General features: G+C 40.2%; 1 long non-coding RNA gene across 1 annotated transcript; it reads left to right on the top strand.

Annotated features, from left to right (window-relative positions):
- The first annotated feature begins 828 nt into the window (after positions 1–828).
- On the top strand, positions 829–3771 carry LOC146856456 (uncharacterized). Its single transcript, XR_014980950.1, has 4 exons — positions 829–921; positions 1047–1132; positions 1230–1362; positions 1707–3771. It is a non-coding gene; the product is annotated as an uncharacterized LOC146856456 (long non-coding RNA).
- The last annotated feature ends 3410 nt before the right edge of the window (positions 3772–7181 follow it).

Raw genomic sequence — 7181 nt, 5'->3', positions numbered from 1 at the left:
GAGGTGTGGTGGGTCAAATTTTTACAAACACTTGTACCAGCAGGACTTAATGATAAAATAGAACTCGTGTGCATTCTGTGAATTCGCCAAGATTGTAAGTACTGTCCTCACGACTTTCGGTAAGGGTAACTTTATTCATTCACACTTCTCACATTCGTCTTGGGTAACATAATTGTCACACTTTCCAGTTTTCATTTCCAGCAATGTGTCATTGCGTGTTTTTTCTTCAATATTTTCTTCTTTTATTTTGTTTTTTTCAGTACTCTCCTCTTGCATGGAGTTCACATATTCTACACTTTGGGCCTTGTACCACAGGCAGTAGACTAGTTGTTTCTTGGTGGTTTTCCCTTACTTTTGCTTTTCATCTGCCCATGCAGTGGTGATTACGAATCCACGGATAGTGACTCGGATCATTTAGGTTCCAGTCTTTATTGTTATTTTCGACTTTTTGGACATTAAGCACGCCATCTTCGATTGGGCAGATCAGCATTTACATGATACTAGCGCAGTCTCCCTTCTTGCATTTCAGGGATTAGACTTGCTGTTGTCTTGTTGCTTGCAACACAGGGAAAGTTGCTTTTATATTTTTTATATTTTTCATTGTATTTTTGTTCAGTCATCAGTTTACAAAGTGGTGTTTATTTACCAACAGACAGGGAGTGGTATTATTATGGTTGCAGCATCAATTCACTGCGAGGTCTGTTATCATGGATATCAAGCGCGCCATTTTCGAACGGGCAGACCAGCATTAGAATGACACTCACACAGTCCTTCTTCTATTGTCACCGCACACACCGCGCATTTTCTGTACTTCCGACATAAATTTCCGGTCTCGTTTGAAACTAGGACTGGTGGGAGCGTTTTGGTGATAGTGTTCATCTTTACCCTCTTAGTATCAAGTGTTCTGGAGTGCCATTCGAGGTAAGGTAGATTTCCAAGCATACATGTCAGGGAGCGTGCACGTTTGCATGCTCACGATTAGATTGGTAGCGCAATGCGAAGTTTCTGAGACCCACTAGCGTGTTTTCTTTGTTTCATTACAACAGGCTGGTAAACCTTGTCCGCGGAGGCCGTGCTTTTTGTGGTTCTCTTTCAACAACGACAAGCTTATCGTCATTGGCAAAATACATAGGTATATATTGTGATTTCTAACCTCAGTGGGGCGTTATTTGGCAGAGTGAATTTGAACAGTGCAAGTCAGCAATACCACATTGTCATTTTTAATACAGGCATTCGAACAGTTAGGAATCAACTATCCGCATTGCAACGCATTTTCTTTCTCTCATCATTTCCTCGGTTTGGAGGATAATCGGGTTTGTTTATGCTGAATGGAATCGGTTATGGAAACGTGACAGCTCCTACGTAAGGCTTCTTGTCTTTGTATGTTTCTTCTTCTTCTATTTTTCTTTCTTCACTTCTTGGAGATCCTCACGATTCTCGTGACCACAACAAGTTTTAAGGGGTGCACAGTGGATTAAGGGTGTGTCTTCTATTTGGTTCTACATGCTATCATAATCATGCACTGGACTATTTTTCGGTGTTTAATCTCATTTCTATTTGTGTGCAGGACAAGTACAGGTGTGGTTAGGCCTTTCTGGGCAGCAAGACGATGTATTTGTTTTAATTGCAGTCGAAATATTGACTGACATTGTTGAACAATTTAGCTGGATGTCGCAACATTTCTTTCTGTTTTCTTCCACATACAGGCCCCTGAAGAAGGGATTGCTGAAAATCCCGAAATGCATTGGGCTACAAAAACACCTACTGTCATGTTGTACAATAATATTTGCATTTTTGTATTTACACTGTGAAATGTTCATTTAAAAGGAATTTAATTTTTCTTACATAATTGTTTATTCATCAGATCGTTGATGCAAATTGTTTGTTTTCTCTAAGGGTTCATAAGCTCATGAATTAAATGAGTTGAACTAAGTATAACATTTGCTTATTCAGAAGTTTTATTCCATTTATCAATAATAATTGTAGGTTCAGTGGATTACATACATAGGCACATTTATAGCTGTGCAATCGGTACACAGTTGCTTAGCATCTGATCTTTCATGTTGTAGGAGGGTGGCTACCTTTTTCCGATTAGCACGCAGTTCATGTTTTAGTACGATTCATTTGAGTGATCAACTATATTCTTTTTGATAATCAGTAGTGCGCTGACTTCAGTAGATTGCATGATAGAGAAAGGAGAACCATAACTATGGAAGGATCTAAGTAGATCCTTGCTTCAAAGAGAAATTTACTAGATTAGAATGCTTGATACACAAGATCCTGAAGGTTTAAATGAAAAAATTGATTATGGTTGTTATCTCTGGAACTAAGGATTTGCAATCAACACATTTGTGTTTGAATTTTCTAGAAAAATATTTTTGAAAGATTCTCTCCATATTCTTATTTTTCTTTTCTTCTTCTCCTCTTTATATGATCTAATTTGGTAGATTTCACTAGGTTCTTTTTTCTGTTTATGGTTTAATTTGGTCGAAATCATGTCATGCTTAAAGCATGGTTTTTGGGTGCAGATTGTAGTCTCAGGCAGGTAACCACGGTGGGAATAGGATTGTGTTGTGAATTTGTACATCATGGACACACTCAGGATACAGTCGGTAGGTCTCTAAGTTTGCCACTCTAAGATGGCGACCAGCACGAGGGTCTAATGTAGTTTACTTTCAAAGTAAAACCGGAAGATGGTTAACACTGAGAAGGGCGAGAATTGTCCGTCATTGATTGCGGTAGACTAGGGGAGTCGACTTCCGTTTTTGCGGCGTTTGAAGTATGGAGGGGGGGTATCAGTAGTTTAGAACATTCAGTGGATTGGATGGTTGATCAATTGCACGAAGGAGAGAGGACGCACCGTGCTCTGCGTTTTGAAAAGGTAAGCGGTTTTGCGGGAAGGGTAAGCACATTAAGGTTCTGCTGTAATTAGTATAAGAAAGTTTAACAAGGTCTCCTTATGACCTTGTTGTAGAGAGTGATGAAGCAGATTTCTCATCCAGATAGTGGTTCGTGAAGTCGATTGGTTGAGACGTGTTCGACGTGTGGGAAAGGTGAGAGGTTATGAGTGAAACGACAATGCGTTGAAGATTCTGTGGTTTTGGGAATTGTCCATCTAATACGGTCGTTCCATGGTTTTTGTTTCATAAACAGAGGACGAGGGTGAACATTGTTTTATATCGTTAAGAAACAGATTGTGAAGACATACGAGCATATCTGAGGTCAGTTGGGTCAGGAGATTTAAAGCCTTTGACAAAATAATGAGGTCGATGTAGTACGCTAATTGCAAACTTTCAATTTCTGTACAGTGGTTAACTGATTTGAACAGCTCAAGTAGTGAGTATCCCGCATGGTTTGGATAGTATTGGATTTACATGGTGGAGAAATAGGTCACGCTTCGGTTTTCGTTCTTCATTTATATCACCAAAAGGCACCTGTTTTCTTCTCTTGTTTTCTGTGATTTATGGTCTTTTCTTCTTTTCTATTGTTTTTAAGTGGTGGTCTCCCTGCATGGGGCTTAATAAGCAATGTGAGATACAGGTACAAAGTTTGATTTATGAAGTATAAAGTGTTTTATGATTGAAGAAATTTCCTTGCACATTCTTCTGTATAACTATAGATTCGTTCTTTGTGTTACTTTTATAGACTTTCGCCCCCGCAGAAGGGCCAATGGCCCGAAATGCATTGGGCATGGAAGAAAGAATGAATAAACAGATATGCTCAAAATATTAATGTTAAACATGTGTTTATGCCATTGAATAGACATGATGGTGCTGTAAATTAAGATTTCTTTGTTCATATGTATAATGAAATGATGGTGCATGTAAATATAAGTTGTATATTACAATAAGTAAGAAAGAGAAAGTATTTATTGATTGTGTTTGATAATTACACTGCAGTTGCATTTAGTTATACTGCACAGTGGTCAAGTCTCAAGACTTGAAATAAGGTGCACCATATACTATGAACATTATGATGATGAGATGCGCACCTTCTTTTGTGTAATCCATGTTTGTCAAATATTTGCCCAAGAATGCGTGCATAACGGTAAGATGCCGTGCCCAAACTGCATCTCGATTAAACAAAACACTGAATGGAGCAACACTTTGCCCCAAACCGATCGCACAGCAAGTTGCGCCTCTTTGGCAAAGAATTTGTATTATACTCCAAGTTTACTCCAATTTTAATTTTATTCATGTACTCCAACCTTTTTATACTGTCTATTGTTCATTCACACTGCGATTATATCCACACAGGGGATCTTCTGCCATTTTCCAAGTTTCTTATGTTGTAGCTGTGCCAATCCCAAACTGCATCTCGATTTAACAAAATGCTGAATGGGGCAAAACGCTGAATGGGGTACCGTTTATGAAGGGCACTAGGGCAGATAATGAGGATGAGTTGCAAAGTGAGTAGGTATTGTTGAGAAACTGATTATTGATTTAAGCCGATGCAGTATAAAGTGTAGCCATTGATCACATGGTAATTGTCATGTATTTCATTGTTCATTTCTAGTACCCCTGACGAAGGGCGCCTGTAGCCCGAAATGCATTGGGTCCTTTTTGAAAAAATGCTGCTTTGAACAAACTCCTGCTTTTGTCGTGTTTTAGCAAGAGGTCCGGATGGGCACAGCTACAACATAAGAAACTTGGAAAATGGCAGAAGATCCCCTGTGTGGATATAATCATAATGTGGATGAACAATAGACAGTATAAAAAGGTTGGAGTACATGACTAAAATTAAAATTGGAGTAAACTTGGAGTATAATACAAATTCTTTGCCAAAGAGGCGCAACTTGCTGTGCGATCGGTTTGGGACAAAGTGTTGCCTCATTCAGTGTTTTGCACCACATACTATGCCATCCTCAAGAAGGCAGAAAGGGCAGAAAGATACCCTTTGAGAGTGCCCAGAGCAGGACCCTGCTGGGTAAGGGTCAAAATAAAAACAACGATGTTAGAGAGAGAAGCAGAAAGGGGATCAATAGATCTTTCTGTACAATATTTTACAAATTTGTGCCACCAGCAGGCGTACACGGTCTTGTTAGAGGGACGCCTGGCTGTCAAAATAACATTACAGACTTCGGTTCCCCAGCCGGCCGCAATGTTCTCAAGAACACCAGAAGAAACCAGTGGACTATCACAGCCCTGCTGGTTCTGTGTGGGCAGAGGCAGCAGCGGGTCTCTGGTGGAGGCGGAGGGCCGCAGCTCGGCTCTCCTTCCCGGGCACAGCAGGAAGCAGGAATTGCAGCTTGGATTCTTGCATGCTCTGCCTACGTTGAGATAAAATACTGCAGGAGAATGCGCGGAGACCACACACAGCACGCATGGCTCTGGTAAGTGGCCAGGGTGGAGGCAAAAAGAAAGTACAAGTCCCACCAGCTCTAGAAACAGAGGGAGCCGAGATAAAAGGTAGAAAACAGACAACCTTAGAGGTGCAGCCCCAAAATTATAACCAGAAATAGGGGACAAGTTATGGCTTGAGGAATAGGAACTTAGTGGCTACTATTGCTACCACCAGTACTACTATGGCACAGAAAAGCCCAGGTTGGAAAGCAGGGCACAGCAGCCCAGAACCTGGAGATACCTCCTTCTTTTTCATCACAGGAAAGGCCTCTAGGAACTAAGATAAAATGTACTACCACTACCTCCTTACGTTCCTTTTTTTTTAATATTCTTTATTATTTGAACAAAACAGGAATAGCACAGTACAAGCAGTAGTCAGTTGACCATAATCAAGTCAAGTCAAGTCAAAATATACTTTATTCGGTTAAAAAACAGTAACAAAAGCAGCAAAAATACAAATACAGTTAAAAAATGACAATACATAGTTGCTATAACAGGGGAGAAGTGCAAATTTTCAATATGGACGGTTAAGAATTATCCATCCATCGATTTACGCAGTTTAAAAACATTTTTAAAAAATTCTGTTAAAGAAACAACAGTAAATACAGTGTCCATTCTTTGCAATTCTAAAAACGCTGGACGGCATCTTTTTGCCATCATCTCTTTAAGAATTGGGATAATGAATTTCCTACGGGGCAAAGGATAAAATCTACAGAAAAACAGCACATGAATATCAGATTGCAAAGATAGTTCATCACATGGGCATAAACACAATTCATTGGACCAAGAGTTCATTTCTGGGAATGTATAGTATAATTACATTGAAGCAGCCACATATTAATACGTGTTTATACAATCTTTCTGTCAATTAACCTTCTTCGATTGGTAAATCCTGCCTTACGTTCCTATTTTAAAGTTCAGGCTAAGCAGGACTTCCCAGGTTTCATCACAGGAGACTTGCAGAAAGGAGAGTAGCCAAAACAAAACAAGACCCAACAATGTCATCAAAAGGGGATAAACTGACAGGGGAGGAAGTCATAGTTAGTAATAGATTCCAAGTCCTGGCAGTAGAAGAGCCAGAGGTTCCAGCAACACTCCAGGCACAGGGGCAGGAACGAGAAGCAGAGTCACGTATTGATGTGCAGGAAGAGGCGCAAGATACTCAGGGTCAAGCAAAACAGTCAGTTGTGGAAACATTTATTGAATTCCTAATGTCAGAAATGAGATTGAACTTTGCAACTTCAGAGAGAAACCAGTGTAAAATACAGGGGATGTGTGAGGCCCTAGAGGCAAAAATCAATACACTGATGGAATGAGAATCTACAGTGGAAACCTCCCTAGACGAACTGGGCAGAGAAGTAGAGGCGAACCGTGAGGAGATACAGTCTAAGAAAATAAAAAAGACCTTAGGGATAAAATCGAGAAGTTAGAAAATAATGCAAGGAGGAACAATCTAAGGATCCTGAATGTACCAGACAAGATGGAGGGGAAGAACATCAAGAGCTTTGTGGTTAACCTCCTGAAAGAATGTATCTCCTGGCTGTAGCCGACACATCTGTAAGAAAATATTCAGAGGGTGCATCGTGACCCCTTTAAAAAATGGAGGATGCGAAAGAACCCACGAAGAATCCTAATTAACTTCAAAAGCTATGTTTTACACAGCCACTGCCCGTGCAGGTAAGAACGGTGGGGCCGTGGGGTGTGGGGTGGGATTTCGACAGACTATGAAGCACTCAAAGTTGGCACTTACAGTAAAGGAGAATGGTCATTTCAAATTCGTTCAGATATTTTAGAGGTCACGCAGGACAGGCAGTGGGAACTAGGGCAACACATTCAGGA

This window comes from Triturus cristatus, chromosome 4_1 (genome assembly GCF_964204655.1).
Source record: "Triturus cristatus chromosome 4_1, aTriCri1.1, whole genome shotgun sequence".
NCBI classification, from domain to species: domain Eukaryota; kingdom Metazoa; phylum Chordata; class Amphibia; order Caudata; family Salamandridae; genus Triturus; species Triturus cristatus.
The sequence above is the reverse complement of the archived record's forward strand: the minus strand, read 5'-3'. Positions and strand labels throughout refer to the sequence as shown.